This window comes from Amblyomma maculatum, chromosome 8 (genome assembly GCF_055883805.1).
Source record: "Amblyomma maculatum isolate TAMU_Amacu chromosome 8, ASM5588380v1, whole genome shotgun sequence".
Classification (NCBI taxonomy): domain Eukaryota; kingdom Metazoa; phylum Arthropoda; class Arachnida; order Ixodida; family Ixodidae; genus Amblyomma; species Amblyomma maculatum.
Window position 1 is genome coordinate 126,219,841 of NC_139351.1, and position 16,942 is coordinate 126,236,782.

The 16,942-nt window shown below is 44.1% G+C and overlaps 1 long non-coding RNA gene across 2 annotated transcripts in view; it reads left to right on the forward strand.

The window, feature by feature from the left end:
- The window catches only part of LOC146182501 (uncharacterized), a 70,039-nt gene extending 54,561 nt beyond the window's left edge, over positions 1 to 15,478 (forward strand). For both annotated transcript variants that reach the window (XR_014700062.1, XR_014700063.1), the window contains 3 exons: positions 1,278 to 1,363; positions 12,552 to 12,659; positions 15,376 to 15,478. This is a non-coding gene — a long non-coding RNA (uncharacterized LOC146182501). The remainder of the gene's footprint in view (positions 1 to 1,277; positions 1,364 to 12,551; positions 12,660 to 15,375) is intronic.
- The last annotated feature ends 1,464 nt before the right edge of the window (positions 15,479 to 16,942 follow it).

Genomic DNA, 16,942 nt, shown 5'->3' on the forward strand with positions numbered 1-16,942 from the left:
CAAGTCGCCCAGCAGCATACCGTGTTTAAGGAATCTACTTTTCTACAACGGTAATGTGATGGTATTATCGGCATATAATATATATCCAGCAAATGTAAGACATGATGGCAAATCCTTAATGTTAATTAGAAACAGTGACGGTCTAAATATGGAACACTGAGGAACTCCAATGTTAGTAGTCTTTGCTTGGCAAAGTTCAGAAATGAAAAATATTTTGATACGTCTGTGTGAATAGTTACGAATTTGTGCTCCCAGGAGGTCAATATCTGAGCGAGTACGTGTTTGGATTTTTATTGACCGAAGTTTTCATGCCATTTCAATTTGGGATCGAATGATGCAGCAGCAAACTTTCCTCACTCTATAGGCGCCTTAATATGTGCTGCAGATATGGATTCGCCCCACAGCAATTATTCACAACACTCATTGTAAAGCAGTCTGGTTACGGTCCCCCTGTCACAACAGTCGTTTAAGAACCCCGCGTTTGCTCTGACTCACCTAATTCCGCTTTGGAGCTAGTTCATCGCACTCGTGGCATTGTTGCATTGGTTTGGTTTGGTAAAACTATTTCCCACAGTAGAGGTCCTGTTGCATTCATTCTGGGAACTATTTCGGGCCACCAAAAATACATCTGCGACCGCGGTGACCGTGACCGTCGCCACGCGTTTCTTACAGACACTTTTGGGACACAATACAGTGTTTTTAAAGGCATATTTCCTTATATCAAGAAAATGCAATCAGTATATGATGATGTGAACGAGAAAGGCCAAAAAACTCTGGTAAATTGCTATTATAGTAAGAGTTGTATCGTAGACTTCCCCTGTAGCTAATCCGAAAGCCTGCTGGCGATCATGTGTCGCGACGTAGTGCACTCTTCATTGTTGGGACGCGCAGTCGCACATCGCCATCAAACATTAGAATCTCAGTGCGCCTCTCTGTAGACGTTATGCAGCGCCAAGAAAGATGCAGCAGTATTTCTGGTCTTCAGCGTAAAAGCGGCAGAAATTCATGCTAGCGCTTGTTCTTCTATAGTTTCATGGATAACCCTGTGTGCAGTTGTCCAATCAGGAAGAACTTGAAAAATATTTTGCTTTGAAATTTTTAAATTTTTACGTCAACATAAAGACTTATTTCTGCAGAAGACGAAGAATGCTCGATCTGTCTTCAAAGAACGTTGTTGCGGAAGCATTAAATTAGCGAAATGCTTTGTATAACAATTGGTTGTCACGCTCCCTTCCGCAACCTGATGATGCGTGTGGTGACGTCCACGTTCTTTGCAGGTTATGACCTTGTCAGAGTACAGACTGGACTCAAGGAGAAAGACACAGCGGATATGTTTCCACCATCGCCCATGACTTCGACACAGGTGAGTGCATTGTTGGCTTCCTGAATTGTTTATTTTTTGTTTTCGCGCTAGGAAAGGTCGAAAATTGGCAATGCGTCTTTTGGTGTGGCGGGACCAGGGACATCCATGAACACATACACAAGTGGAAAGCTGAACGATCTGGCATAAAAATATGGCTTGCTTTATGGGATTATGCGCGAGAAAGTAATAATTGAAGAGGAAAGTCGAAACTAAGAACATCTACGAATGTGTTTTGGGGACTCTTCAGATGGCGGCCAGGCTAGTATCATATATTTTTGCAGTTTGAACGTCAGAACCTCGTTTTTTCATGTATCGATAATTTTTCCTTAATTTCAAGGCATTTCCGCTTTTATTAGGTCAAGATTTTAGCCCTACGTAGTTATCCTTAGCGCTAAGCTATTGCATTAGCTGCGCACTTTCGAGAGTAGCCTCGCCGTTTTCGTTTCATTCATTTGCATAAATACCCCTTTACCTATGAAAAGTTTGCGAGTGCTTGGAAGCGTGCTATAGAATAAATGGACTGGATGGCCCTTATGGATGGAATATAGGAGCGCCCCCTTTGAAACGGGGTGGTAGCAGTAACTATGATGCTCATTTTTCATCCTATATCTTAATTACTGGTTTAGATTATTTAACTATACCATCATTCTATTTCCTGAATTTTTGTTTCTGCATTACTAACATTATGTCACCTTTCTGCTTTTAAGCCACCAATCTTCCAGTCATTTTTTGCTAGCTTCCACCGCCGGTTTATTCACCCAGTCACTGGTATCCCTAAACCCCAGAGCTTCAGGAAGAGTGACTGCGCCTGCATCGAATTCCGGATGGATACCATTACAATCGAGTATAATATGGTCAATTGTTTCACTGGAGTTACCACATATAGCACGTGCATCATCTTCATTGTTAAATTTCTTTTTCTAGCTGCGTGTTCTAAGGCATCCTGATCTAGCTTCAAAAAGTAGGGCACTGCTCCTTGAGTTATCAAAGAAAGCTTCCTTCCTGATCTGCCTTTTCCACTTTCGGTATAATTCCACACTCTGTGTTTTTTCCATTGAATTTATCCAATTTTTACCTTCTGTGTTTTTCACCTGTTGCTTACCGCTCTTTATTTCTTCGTCCTTGTGACCAGCATACTTACTGGTTAGTTTCCAAGTTCTTTTCCTCCATTGTGAGTCAACGCTTTTTAAGTACAGGCATTTAAATACTTTAGCTGCCCATCTGTTACTGTCCAATTTTCTCAGGCGTTCCTCATATTATATTTTACTCTGAGCTTCCCGTACTTCGAAAGATGCCCAGCCCATATCTCCCTGCACCGCCTCATTTGTGGTTTTGCCGTGGGCACTTTGTGCTAATCGTCCAACGGCTTTCTGATTTATTTCTAATGCCGACTGTACCTCTGATTTTAGGCACAAAACCGCATTTCCGAAAGTAAGCCAAGGCACCATAATTCCTTTCCAAATACCCCTCAAAACCTCATACTTGTGGTATCCCCACCATGCCCTATGCTTCATTATCCCGGCATTTCTTCGCCCTTTGGTCTCAAGTGATTGCTCATGCTTTGCAATGTATGCCAATCCTTCGTTTACCCATACCCCTAGATATTTATATTCGGCTACACTGGGTATTTCATGGCCTTGTATTTTAAGACCCTGATCAGTTGAGCCGTTGAAAATCATCAGACCCGACTTAACTGCGCTAAAACTGAAGCCTAGAGCATCCCCTTCGTCTCCGCAATACTGAACCAGAGTTTGCAATTCTTCCATACTCTCAGCTAGCAGCACAATATCGTCTGCATACATCAAACCGGGGAGGCGCTGCTCTACCCCCTTTCCACCTAACCTATATGACCGGTTAAAACCTAGGTTACCTTCTTGTATCCTCTGTTCCAGGTTTATCATATAAAGCATGAACAGCAGCGGTGATAGAGGACAACCTTGTCTTAATCCTTTGCATACCTTGACATCTTCCGTACTTCTTATAGCTTCCTGTGTAAATTCTACTTTATCCCGGTATATTTCCTGTAGGAACTCTGTTATCCCATAACCGATACCTTGTTCTTTTAATATGTTCCACAGGAGTTGCCTGTTTACGTTGTCGTACGCCCGTGTATGTCCAGGAAGGCCAAACACAAAGGTCTATTTTCCACTCTAGATATTTCGATGCATTGGGTAAGCAAGACCAGGCGGTTATCTAAGCGCCTACCATTTATAAAGCCGTTCTGAAGTTCTGCGAGTATCTTGTTACTTTCTACCCATGCTTGCACCATTTAATTTCACCGCCTGCATGGCCAACCAGTACATATCAGATGTTATGGTAATCAGCCTGTAGTATTTTATGTGCATCCTTTCTCCTTTCCCTTTATAAATCAAATCTATTTTACTCTGCCGCCAGCTGTCCGGAATTTGCTTATTCGTTATGACTGTTTCCAAAGCTTTTAACGACGTTTCCTTACTTTTTGGACCAAGTTCATTAATCAGCCTGATCGGAATTCCATCTATTCCTGTAGATGTGTTTTTAGGAATATTTTTTTTTCTGCCTTTTTCCAGTTTAGATTGGTCAGTTCTAAGCTGCTTTGTATTCTGCTATCTTGTGTTGCTTCCGGATTTGCGGAGATTACCCTATCGTCGCTCTTAAATGACTCGGCTATAACTGATGTGATGCAGTTCACTGCGTTGTCTCCCTTTAAACAATTTCCTCGTTATCTTGAATCCGGTCCTGCTTTCTTTGTTTCGTTTTACCTAGCCAGCTTATATGGTCCCAAAATTTTCTTGGTTCGCCTCTAGAGGCATCGTGTATGTCAGCCATCCACCAATCGGCGGACTGCTTTATTTTACTTTGGACGAGGGCCTGTACATCAAGTTTCGTTTGTTGATATGATTCCCATTTTTGGTCGATTTCCTCCTGAGATACCTGTGTTTTCTTTGCCTCTCGGTGTTCCCTTGAAGCAGCCCGCCGTTGTTCAATGGCTTCCCTGATTTCCTTATTCCACCAGCTCCGTGCCTTCCTCTTTCCACTCCAGCGGTTTGCTACTTTAACCTTCTTAATTTTCCTCCTTATGAGCATTTCTACCATTTCATAATCCCAGTCTTCCATGGGGCTTTTCTCTATTGCTTCCTCTATGTCTGCTGCTATCTGCGCTATTTGATCGTCGCTTAATTTTGCGTTCACTTTTTGTCTAAGTTCCATTTCGTTTTTCATCAAGGGCCCCATCTGCAATACGTTTATTATCACTTCCCAGACTACACTCCCCTTCTTCGTCTATTTCCATTTTTGGGACCTTGTTATAAATTCCCCGCGACATTAGACAGCAGTGAATGGTCGTGTGCCTGTTGCGAAATTCCCACGTAATTAGTCCTTCGCATTTTGTTCCTCTATTTACTATAAATAGGTCGTGTCGCTCACAGAAATCTGGCATTAGCTTCCCGTTACAACCCCTGTATCCAACCAGATCGTCGATGTGGCCGTTCATGTCCCCCAACAGAATAATATCGGCCCCGTCTCCAAACTGGCTTATATCGTCACTAAGAGATTCAACAAGCTCTTTGTTTTCTTGCCTGCATTGGTGTCTTGTTCCTAAATAAACTATTGTCACCCGTTAATAATTAAGGGGGTATTATTAACGATGCGCCCTTAACGGTGCGCACACTCCCAGACACCCTTTGAGTGAGTGGGGGTAGCTGTTCCGGTCGCAAAGGAGATGCCCTCGACCTGCGTGGCAAGCTCAGCCGGAATTCAACTACCTTGTGGTGACAGAAGGGGGTGGTCGTTTGGTGCCCAGCGGTCGCCGGTTCAAACCAGAGAAAGGATCGGAGTCAGAAGTAACAAACAAAACACAATTTATGCCCAGCAAGAGACGATACAAAGGAATACACAAGGTCACTTGAAATACAACAGACGAGAGGTTCACAGAATACGAACGCTAAGCATGCAACTACAGAATGATTCAATAACACAGGCTTTACAACATATCAAACACGAGAGAGTTATATAAACAAACACCAAATTGTTCACCGGGCACTGTTGCAGTCCGACGCCTCAAGAGTCACGATGTGGCCGCCATACGAGACGAGCGCCGCTCCCTTGAAAGTCCGTGGGCTTGCCAGCAGCGGGTGATCCCCGGGAGTCCAGCCGAAGCACAGGCGAACACGTCGCAAAACACTGACGAACTGACTGACTGACTGACTCACAAGCGGCGCGGTCTCTTTAAATAGGGCGCGCCGCGTCTGTTTGTTAACCGCGCCAAAGCTAGCGCGCAAACACACATAGCTTCGCTGGTTATAGCTCCCTCTTCTCCTCCCGTCGAGCCGCGCGTCGTCATTGGCTAGGTCCCATAGAAGATGCTCGATTTTTCTGGCGCATTCCAGGCCGATGAACCACCGTCTTCCCCGGGCAAGGAGAAAGAGGGTGACAACAACGCGTACAAAGCTACGCGCTCTCCCGCGCGGGGAAGGGGCTTTTCTCTCCATGCTCTCCACGCGACGCCGCGCGCGCCTAGCGCTGTACCGGCTTGCTGAAAATGGGCGCCGATTTCGTGACAACTATCCCTAGCCATGTCCTAATGCCGGCAATTATTCCTGATACCCAATTATGTTCTTCACAAGATGATTTTATTCTTTGCCAATTTGTTCCCTGGTGTATCAACATACCTACATCTTAACCCTTTTTTTCCCGTTCTCGTTCTGTTGCACCCTTCCCAGGCGTAGCCTTCTCTAAACGGCGGATTTTCTAGATCCCTGAGATGAGTCTCGCATAGAGCGTACACACCTATTTTGTCATCCTTCAACTGTTGTTCTATCTGTAGCCATTTCGCTCCTTTTCTACCTCCTTGCATGTTTATGTAGCTGATCCTAGTGTTAAATCTCTTTTTTGTACTTTTATTTCTCGACCTCCTCCTTGCCATTTTTTTGGGGGGCTCAGCCTACGTTATTACGCTTTGTTCTGCTTCACTTCTAACTAACTTTGTGCAGAGTGCCCTCGCGGACCCCCTGAAAAGCTGCAGCCCTGCCTACCATGCGCCAGCCGATACCTGCTCTCACCCTTCTATTAAAATGAATTCCATGTCGCTGAAAAGCCCTGCCAAAACCTGCTTTATGCACCTCCCTGTTTACCTCAACCACTTCGAAATGCTCCTCCAGGCTTAACTTTCTTATGTCTTAACTGTCACCACGTCCTTTTCCAGCTTTCCGTTCGATCCTATCACCTCCGGTACTGTGCATACAACTATCTGCGCTGGCTGTGTTATCTCCCTGACATCGTCAGGTCCCTTAGCTAAACTTTCCACCACTCCTGCAGCCTCACCATTTAGGACATCGTTTAGCCCCGCGGCTGCTATCACTATATTGCGTTCTGCGGAATTTTTCAACAACCTATTTTTACTCTCTTTCAACACTGCCCTCATTGTCATCCCTGGGAAGGTTTCAACTAACACTCGCTTATCACCATTTACACTTTCCAAGATATCTCGGTTGCACCTGCTCATATTAGAATCTCCAGCGATAAGCACCTGGGCATTCTCTCTCCCTTTCCCGACGGTTGGCTCCTGCTTTCGGTTATCTTGATTTTGTCAAGCGCCACATGACACTTGATGAAAGTAGTGCACGCTTGAAGCCTCTGCCCGGAATTCCTGCTGTAATGTGCTATAAACCTCTGCATGATGACTGGTAATGGGGGAGATAAAAGAGGGATACAGAAAGGAAACTGTATAATGACAGAACTTTGTGGTCAAATTCAAGAAGTTCAACGTCCAAAGCGATTCAGATAACGGTGGACGCTCCAGAAACAGCGACCTCTCGGGGTTCTTTAACGTGTGCTGACATCGCACTGTACACTTGCTCCTTGCTTTTCACCTCCGTCTAAAAGCGGCCGCCGTAGCCGGTATCGAACCAGCGTCCTTGGGTTAAGCAGTCGAGCGCCTTATCCACCGAGCCACCGCAACGGGGCAGCATTCAGGGTTAAGATTCCCCTGCGCTAGGGTTACCGGAGCTCAGTGGCCTGCCATTTGGTTTTAGGAGCTCTTACGAAGTTAAGGAGTCCTTTATATTGTATTAATGCTCAGTGAATGTCTTTATGCCAATACTGAGCCACGTCTTGTATAATGTATGAAGCGCAACCGCATATCCTGTCGTTGATGTTGTGTCAAAATGAGATATGGAACTGTATCTAAGGGAACTGTATCTATATAACCAGCCAGTATACATAGCATTCAATGATTACGAAAAAGCACTTGACTCAGTTGAAACTTCGGCGGTGATGCAGGCATTGAGAAATCAGGAGGTAGACGAGCGGTACGTGAAAGTGCTGGAAGATATATATATATATAGTGGCTGGACAGAAACCATAGTTCTGCATAAAGAGAGTAACAAAATCCCCATAAAGAAAGATGTTAGGCAAGGAGACACGATCTCCCCAGTAATATTGACAGCTTGCTTAGACGAAGTATTCAGAGACTTGGAATGGGCGCAGTTAGGGATAAGGGTAGATGGAGAATACCTCAGTAATCTGTGATTTGATGATGACATTGCCTTGCTAAGTGACTCGGGGGATGAACTGCAAATAATGATTGATGACCTAGACAGGAAAAGTAGAAAGGTAGGCTTAAAAATCAATATGCAGAAGACTAAGGTAATGTTCAGCAGCCTCGGGAAGGAACAGCAGTTTACGTTAGGTAACGAAGCACTGGAATTAGGCGAATATATATACTTAGGGCAGGTAGTAACCGCAGATCCAGACCATGAAAAGGAAATAACAAGAAAAATAAGATTGGGATGGAGCGCATTTGACAAGCACTCGCAGATTATGACTAGCAGCTTACCGGTATCGCTCAAGAGGAAAGTATACAACAGTTGCATCTTACCTGTACTCACCTATGGGGCTGAAACGTGGAGGCTAACCAAGTGAATTCTACTTAAGTTGATGACAACCCAGAGGGCTATAGAACGAAAAATGGTAGGGGTAACATTAAGAGATAGGAAGCGTGCAGACTGGGTCAGAGAAATAACTCAAGTTACCGATAGTGGAAATTAAGAAGAAGAAATGGGCATGGGCAGGACATGTAGTGCGAAGAGAGGATAATCGATGGTCGCTTAGGGTAACAAACTGGATTCCAAGAGGAGGAAAGCGTAGCAGGGGGCGGCAGAAGGTTAGGTGGGCGGATAAGGTTGAGAAGTTCGCGGGGGTCAAGTGGATGCAGCTAGCACAGAACCGGGTTAAGTGGAGAAATATGGGAGAGGCCTTCGCCCTGCAGTGGGTATAGTCAGACTGATGATGATGATTTTCAGTTCCTGACCTCACAAAACAGGCATTCGGAAACGTGTGTTGTTCTGCGTGTTAGAAAGCGTGATGAGCATGGCATACTGGCCCTCTTTTGGAAGTTCGTTTTTAGATTGTTTAATTGCGTATGCTCTAATTTGTGTAGAAATGCCTACTTCACCATCAAATTCATTATCTTTTTCTTGCGTTTGTTTTGAAACTGAGACGCAGGTTGAGAAAAGGAATCATATGGATTGCGATCCGCCCGTAGGGCAAATGGAACTCTCGGAATATATTTCTGATCAAAGGCAATATAGGTAGGCAGTAGGGAAGGGTTCATTTGAAGAAGAAAAAAAGTGCTAGCTGCTACTGCCGAGTAGAGAATGATCCAACGACTATTACAAGTTGGCTTGACAAATTATTTATAGATATTATGAATACTTAAATAATGTTTACTCCAGAATCTCGGTAATGTCTTGACGTCCGGTAATGTATGCGACCTTAAAAAAAGTATAGTTTGCAGTCAACCATCTCGTCCGGATAGAAAATAGTCCGAGAAGCATGCGTACACATATGCCACTGCCTTGCATTGGTTTTTATATTGATAAAGGTACGGTAACACCTGCACTTATTTATTTGTTATTTATTTATTTAAACATAACTGCAGGGCCTTCTCGGTTCCAATACAAACATGTGACCAAGAAGAATTAAGAAATATGCAAATACACAAGTATTCGAACATTCGAACATTAATGACAACAGGAGACAAATAAATAGAAAGGTCAAATTTCCGGATATAATCATTAAAATATTCGACGAACGCACACATGACTGCACCTTTGGGCAGTTTATTCCAATACGAGACAGCATTAAGGAACAAGGTGTACTTATAGATATTTACACGGTTTGTAGGTTGAAGGGTTATTTCACCATGCTTAGTTATAGATGAGTGTTTGAAAGGAGGTTGCATGTACTGTTACCTTGTTATATTAAAGTGGCCGTGAAATAGTTGGTACAAAAACTTTAATGTTGAAATTATTCTTCGGTGAGATAGCGTTTGTAAATTTGCTTGATTGAGTAGGCTCTTCTACTTATGAGTAGCCTTCTCAGAGCAGAACTACATTTGCATGTCAGGCTGCCTAACTGCTTGAAAAATTGTCCACTGACGAAGTGCAACGCTCTGCAGGTACGTCAGTGTAGAGAATAGTCTCAAGTCCAGTGTGTACTCAGTATACGTAGAAGACCCTGCAAATGCACGCGCATCAATCAGCACATGGCAGCATGCTGGGTGATGAGGTGCAGATACAACTGACACCGAACAAGCTAACGATTTGAGCATATAGAAGTGGACTAAACATTTCACCACCAGAAAACGGGATTTGGTTTTTCGTTCGAAAGTGGATTGCAGATCGGCCCACCCAACATCTAAACAACGCTATGACGCCTTTAGAACAAAGGCATACAATCCTGTCTCGTATAAACACACTATCAGAAGCCTTGAAATATTTAAACGCACACAAAGTACTCTCACGAAATGCTGGCGATTCGATGGAACATGCCTTTTGCACATTAATTGGTCGGTTGTCCATTTTGGTCTCGATTATCGGTGCACTGTGTATGTGTCTGCGTGAATATATAATCTCTGAAATGGCTCGATTCAGGGCGTAACCAGTGTTTTCGCCCCTCAAGTAATGCCTATCGAACATCGCTTGTAAATAGCCACTTCGTGGAAATAAATGAGGTCTCCCTCGAGCATAAGAGAAACATAGGTACAGTCGATATGTTCTAAATTTTACTGTCCTGTCCCCAAAATATAGCGTGAAGAGAGGGAGAGGAAGAGCGCTATTGCTGTGCAGTATTAGGGTCTCATTACAATGAATGCAACAGACATTATATTGCGTGTTCTTTGTTTTCAGTACATGGTGAAAGAAAAAAAAATAACGCGTGATTACCCCAAACCCTTTAGAATTATACCCTCAGTGCGCAGGCACATAGCTATTATCTCATATAACCCTTGTGTACCTTCGCGATATTTCTCAGCCCTCACCAAGATAGTTTGTTGGGCGAGTTGGTAATTATTCATTATTAATATAAACAGCGCGAACACGAAGACAAAGGACAAGATAAAAGAAAGCCACAGTAAAAGCGCTGACTCACAACTATGCCTTTACCCCAAGGCGCACATAAAAACAAAATGAAGAAAACGAAACAATCACGTGAAACAACCCCTGGGTTCATCTGTTGCACAAAAAGTCACTCAAAGAAGACACTTCTTTGCTTGAAAGAGCCAGAGGAGTCTTGCTGACACACTTATTGTCCGTTGAAATAAAATATGATTCCACTATCTCTCTCGTCACCTTTTCTTTGTGGCGATACAAAATCCTAACCTGGCCAAATTTAGGAGTGCACTTCTTCTTCCCCTTCTTCATTGTTTCACATGAATGGCAATGTGATACCAGAAACGTTTTGTTCTTGCCACTTTCCTAGTTGTCCCGGTGTTCCTGTAGTCTCTTATTAATACATCGTCCTGTTTGTCCTATATAACAGGCTCCACAAGAGAGTAGAAGCCTGTACATAACATCTGATATGCATCCAACAAATGGGTCTCTATGTGTCACCCCACATTCTTGCTTCTTCGATTCTCTTTCCCATTGAATAGCCGGGCAAATACTCTTCATCTTGAGCGGGGCGGTCAATGCGACATCAACACCATACCTCTTGCCCACATTTTTGAGGCCATTTGAAATTCTGTGCACATACGGTACCACCGCAACCTTCCTCTTCTTCTCACCCATGCTGGACAGGGATTTCAGACTGTGCGTTCTTTTAGGACACTTCAGTACCCGGCAACTGGCCTCATTAATATATGACTCCCGATAACCGGCCTTTGCAATTCTTGTCACTTGTCTTTCAAAACTCTTGCCCATACCGTGGTAGCAAGATTTCTTCAACGCATTTAATAACCATGTGTTGATCATCCCATTCTTCACTAATTTGGAATGCCCCGAACTGGAGCTTAGCAAGTGCTTCGCCGATCTCTGGTTGTATTCCCAACAAACATGATCTTCACCGAATTGAATCAATAAATCTAAATACTGTAATCGATCGTCAACTGGTTTTTCAACAGCAAATTCCAGCCCGGATCCACACAAAATAAAAACATCCATAATGTCCCTCATTCGTTGATTGAATCCTTCATGGTCTGTGAATAATAAAACGTCGTCCACATACTTGAAGGTGGAATGATGTAGGCTCTCCATGTTATCCTTCACGTACATTAAGATGCCACTCAAGACCGGTGCAACACTTGAACCAATGCATACTCCAGCCTTCTGCGTATACAGCTTGTCCTTCAAGCCTATGAAGGTGGACTCCAAGTAGAACCTCAAAAGTTCAGTGAAACTTCCAACAACTTACACCTTAGGCGTCAATGAAGTCACATTCATTATTGTCTTGAGTAATGTACATTTGAACACGCTTAAGGAGGCAGTCATAGGGGAGGCTATAATGCAAATCCTTGACATCTTTGCTGAAGCCAACACATTTTCTTGGGTTGTGTTCTTTGAGGAATTCAACAAGGGCATCAGCGTTAGGTAGCCTTAGGGGGTCTGATAAAGTCAAGGAGGAAAGATGTTTCTGCAAATATTTGGAGACCAGGTGCTGACAAGTGCTCTTCTCAGATATGATGGCTTTGAACGGAACATCTCGTTTGTGGGTTCTTGCCGAGAAGGATACTTCCAAATGTAATTGCTTGCATTGTTTCACCTGTTCACGTATCCGTTTAAGCCTAAGATCACCTAGTAGAGCCATAACCCTCTGTTTTATCATGGTCGCTTTCATAGGAAACCTTTTGAAATTCTTCTCAACGGCAGCCTTCGCTTTTTCTTGAAACTGATTCTGTTTAATAATAATGTCTTATCGTCCATGCTCTGCGCAGGTCATGTCTTCAGGGTACAGGGGGGCCGGAGGTGCCGGATACCCGAGCCTCTGTACAGCAGCGTTTGATACACTAGACAACGAAGCTCACCGTTACTTACGACCTGTAGTAAGCAATTTACTCCTCTTTCAGTGTATTCTGCAGCTCCGCAGCGATTGCTGTATCGCCGTTACCTATGACCTGTAGTAAGCAATTCACTCCTATATCCGCATATTCTGGAGCTTCGCAGTGACTGCTGTATCACCGTTACCTATGACCTGTAGTAAGCAATTCACTCCTAGTTCAGCATATTCTGGAGCTTCGCAGCGACTGCTGTATCACCGTTACCTATGACCTGTAGTAAGCAATTCACTCCTAGTTCAGCATATTCTGGAGCTTCGCAGCGACTGCTGTATCACCGTTACCTATGACCTGTAATAAGCAATTCCCTCCTATTCAGCATATTATGGAGCTTCGCAGCGACTGCTGTATCACCGTTACCTATGACCTGTAGTAAGCAATTCACTCCTAGTTCAGCATATTCTGGAGCTTCGCAGCGACTGCTGTATCACCGTTACCTATGACCTGTAGTAAGCAATTCCCTCCTATTCAGCATATTCTGGAGCTTCGCAGCGACTGCTGTATCACCGTTACCTATGACCTGTAGTAAGCAATTCACTCCTAGTTCAGCATATTCTGGAGCTTCGCAGCGACTGCTGTATCACCGTTACCTATGACATGTAGTAAGCAATTCACTCCTAGTTCAGCATATTCTGGAGCTTCGCAGCGACTGCTGTATCAGCGTTACCTATGACCTGTAGTAAACAATTCCCTCCTAGTTCAGCATATTCTGGAGCTTCGCAGCGACTGCTGTATGGCTGGCAGCAGCGAGACAATGGGGTTAGTAAGTACGCGTTATCCCATACTGTGAGCGCCTGCGAAGCATGCCCACAAACTTTTACAGCGTAGCCAGGCTTGCTACTCGAACTAAATGGTTATATTTGCTATGTCAGTAAGAAATTGAATTGTCGACGAGTGCTGAGCTGTGAAAAACTGGGATTACAGAAAGTCGATGAAATAAAGCGAATGCCATTTCGAATGGCACATATAGCTCGGTATAGTAATTTTAAAAGAGCAATGAATGTTCTATTACAGTTCGAACAGAAAACAAGGAAACTGTTGCCAGCGTGAATAAACGTCGAAAGAGGGGAGTCAGGCCGCGCTGGCTGCAGACTACGAGTTGCGCCTGGAAGTTCACCATCTAGAATGATACGCTAGCAACGAAGAAAAATGGGCTTTTTTATTATACGATATGCATAATTAAAGCGATACTTCAGCGACACTGGAAGGCGCCGGAAAGGTTGACAACAATAAAAGACTATGCAGACGCGGCGCGCGTTCACTATACTGTGACAGCAAGGTACCAAACCGCCTTAACATCGTAGTGAAAAAGTTGCAGCCTCTCCCGCAATCGAGACTAGATAAGACCTTGTTGACAAGGGCTAGTTGTATGACAAGACGCTTCCTACGTACTCTCCTTACATCAGTCTATATTGCTGCCACGCGCAGAAAACTCGTAAGCATGTCTTTTTTGGGGATGAAACATTTAAATTGTAAAGTTACTTTGGATACCAGCCTTCGTCAAATTCGGACGAAGTAAAATTTTGCGGGTGGTCCATATGAATTGGTATGGCACTTAGACATACTGAAATTAGGCTGGACAAAATTATGGTGAAATTCGGACAAGGTGAAATTTAAGTAGTACAGAGGATCGGATTGGTGAGGTAATCCATCTAAAATTGGAGGTCCCCACAGAATTCACCATACTCAAATTAAGTAGTAGGACGCTAATTTTGTTACTTTCGCACTGTTCAAATTTAGGGGGTCCGGAAGACAAAACTTTGGCGGTGCGGACAGACATTTTCTGGGTCCCATGCTGGCCAAGTACGACGGCTTGCAGAGTGGAGTACCCATATCACAAAATTTCCTTCAGTGCCTGGATAACGCTTCTCGGTTTTGGCTCGATGTGAACACAAGGTATCCTACAATATGAGCTGAAAGCATTTCATGCCTGAAAAGAGAGACGGCGTCATACTTCAGAAGCCTTTGTGTGGAAAATATGCGGCAGCAGTTGCTTTGGAAGTCTGCGCAAAACGATGTGAGAGCAGTTATGATTCTGGAAAGCGGCATAACATCACGAAGGCATGACAATGTCGCGGATGTATGTTTGCATACGCTTGAATGGCGCCAGTGATTCGAAATCGGGATGACGCACGCGCCTGAGCAATAGCCAGCCAACCGAAAAATTAGCGGCCCATGGCGGTATCTTTGCCGCGCTGATTATAAAATATTAGAACGTGAGACGCAGGCTGTAATGAAAGTCTCTGGATAATTTAAACTGTTTGGTGCTTTGTAACATAAATCGATAGTAGAGCGCTTTTCGTTTAATGCCCCGTAAAGACCCTGCAGTAGTCAAAATTATCCAGGGGCCTCCGACACGGCATCCCTTACAGACGGAGCATCCATAAAACGCGGGAAACCAGATTTAAGAATATATTGAAACTGCTGTTTGCCGTTATGTGTAAAAGTTATTCACTAAACATCTAAGTAGGTACGGTTAGCCGTTAAAATGTGCAGGCTTGGTTTCAAGATATAATTAATGTTACAGTGAAATCACGTAGTACGCAAGCCACCGTGTTATCGCGGCAAGGCAGAAAAAGAATGTCTGACCAGATGGTCACAACACCACTGCAGCGAAATTGGAAGGTGAACGCAGGTAGGAGAATACAGAGATGTGCCGGTATTACTGGAGCCGTAAACAACTCTAAGCTTACGATTTGCGCAGGTTACCGCTGAAGGCGAGCTGGGTTAAATTCGACTGCAAGCGCTCAATAATGAACCCGGGGATGAAGCTTTCGGCAGCGAGGCTCGGTGCAGTGACCGCCAGGTGAGCCACCTTCATTCCCAGCTCCGTAGAGCGCGCTACAGTACCGTGTGACTAAGGTGGCGCCGTACCCCGTGACTATTAAACTGTATGCTGCTACACGATATGTTGCAATTCATACCTACAGCATCGTTTTGCTATATATACATACATATAGCCTAGTCTGCAGGGCAGCGAGGGAAGCGCCCGTTCTACTACCATTTGTATAAACTTTGTGGACCGCAATCAGCTGGAGAGGATCAGATAAATACAGATCTGTTGAAGGACGGGAGGGATATCGTGCTAGAAAAACTGGCCACTATGTATAAGCAGTGCCTGGTGTCATCGACGGTACTGGAACCATGGAAGAATGGAAACATTATCCTCATTCGTAAGAAAGGGGACTCTAAGGACCTTAAAAATTAGACCAATCAGGTTACTGTCTGCTAAGTATAAGGTATGTACTAAGGTAATCGCTAATAGAATCAGGACATTAGACTGCAGTCAAGCACAGGATCAAGCAGGGTATCGGAAACTGTACTCTATTATCGATCATATCCATACCATCAACCAGGTAATAGAAAAATGCCCTGAATATAATCAGCCCTTATACACAGCATTCATTGATTACGAAAAAGCATTTGACTCAGTTGAAACCTCGGCGGTGATGCAGGCGTTGCGAAATCAGGGGGTAGACGAGCTGTACGTAACAGTGGTGGAAGATATATATAGTGGCTGCACAGCAACCATAGTTCTGCATAAAGAAAGTAACAAAATTCTCATGAAGAAATGAAGTATTCAGATAGTTGGAATGGGAGCAGTCAGGGATAAGGGTAGATGGAGAATACCTCAATAATCTGCGATTTGCAGATGACATTGCCTTACTAAGTAACTCGGGGAATGAACTGCAAATAATGATTAGGACTAGCAGCTTACCGGTATCGTCCAAGAGGAAAGTATACAACAGTTACATCTTACCTGTACTCACCTAAGGGGCTGAAACGTGAAGGCTAAACAAGAGGGTTCTACTTAAGTTGAGACAACCCAGAGGGCTATGGAACGAAAAATGGTAGGGGTAACATTAAGAAATAGGAAGCGTGTAAAGTCGGTCAGAGAAATAACTCAAGCTACTGACATTCTAGTGGAAATCAAGAAGAAGAAATGGGCATGGGCAGGACATATAGTGCGAATAGAGGATAACGGATGGTCTCTTAGGGTAACAAACTGGATTCCAAGGAAAGGAAAGCGTAGCAGGGGGCGGCAGAAAGTTAGGTGGGCGGATGAGGTTAAGAAGTTCGCAGGGGTCAAGTGGATGCAGCGAGCACAGAACCGGGTTAATTGGAGAAATATGGGAGAGGCCTTCGCCCTGCAGTGGATATAGTCAGGCTGACGATGATGATAATGACGATGATGATGATGATCTAAGGAAGCCCGGCGTGCGTATCCACAAACCCGCGGACGAGATGTGCAGTATGATAGCAACTTTGAT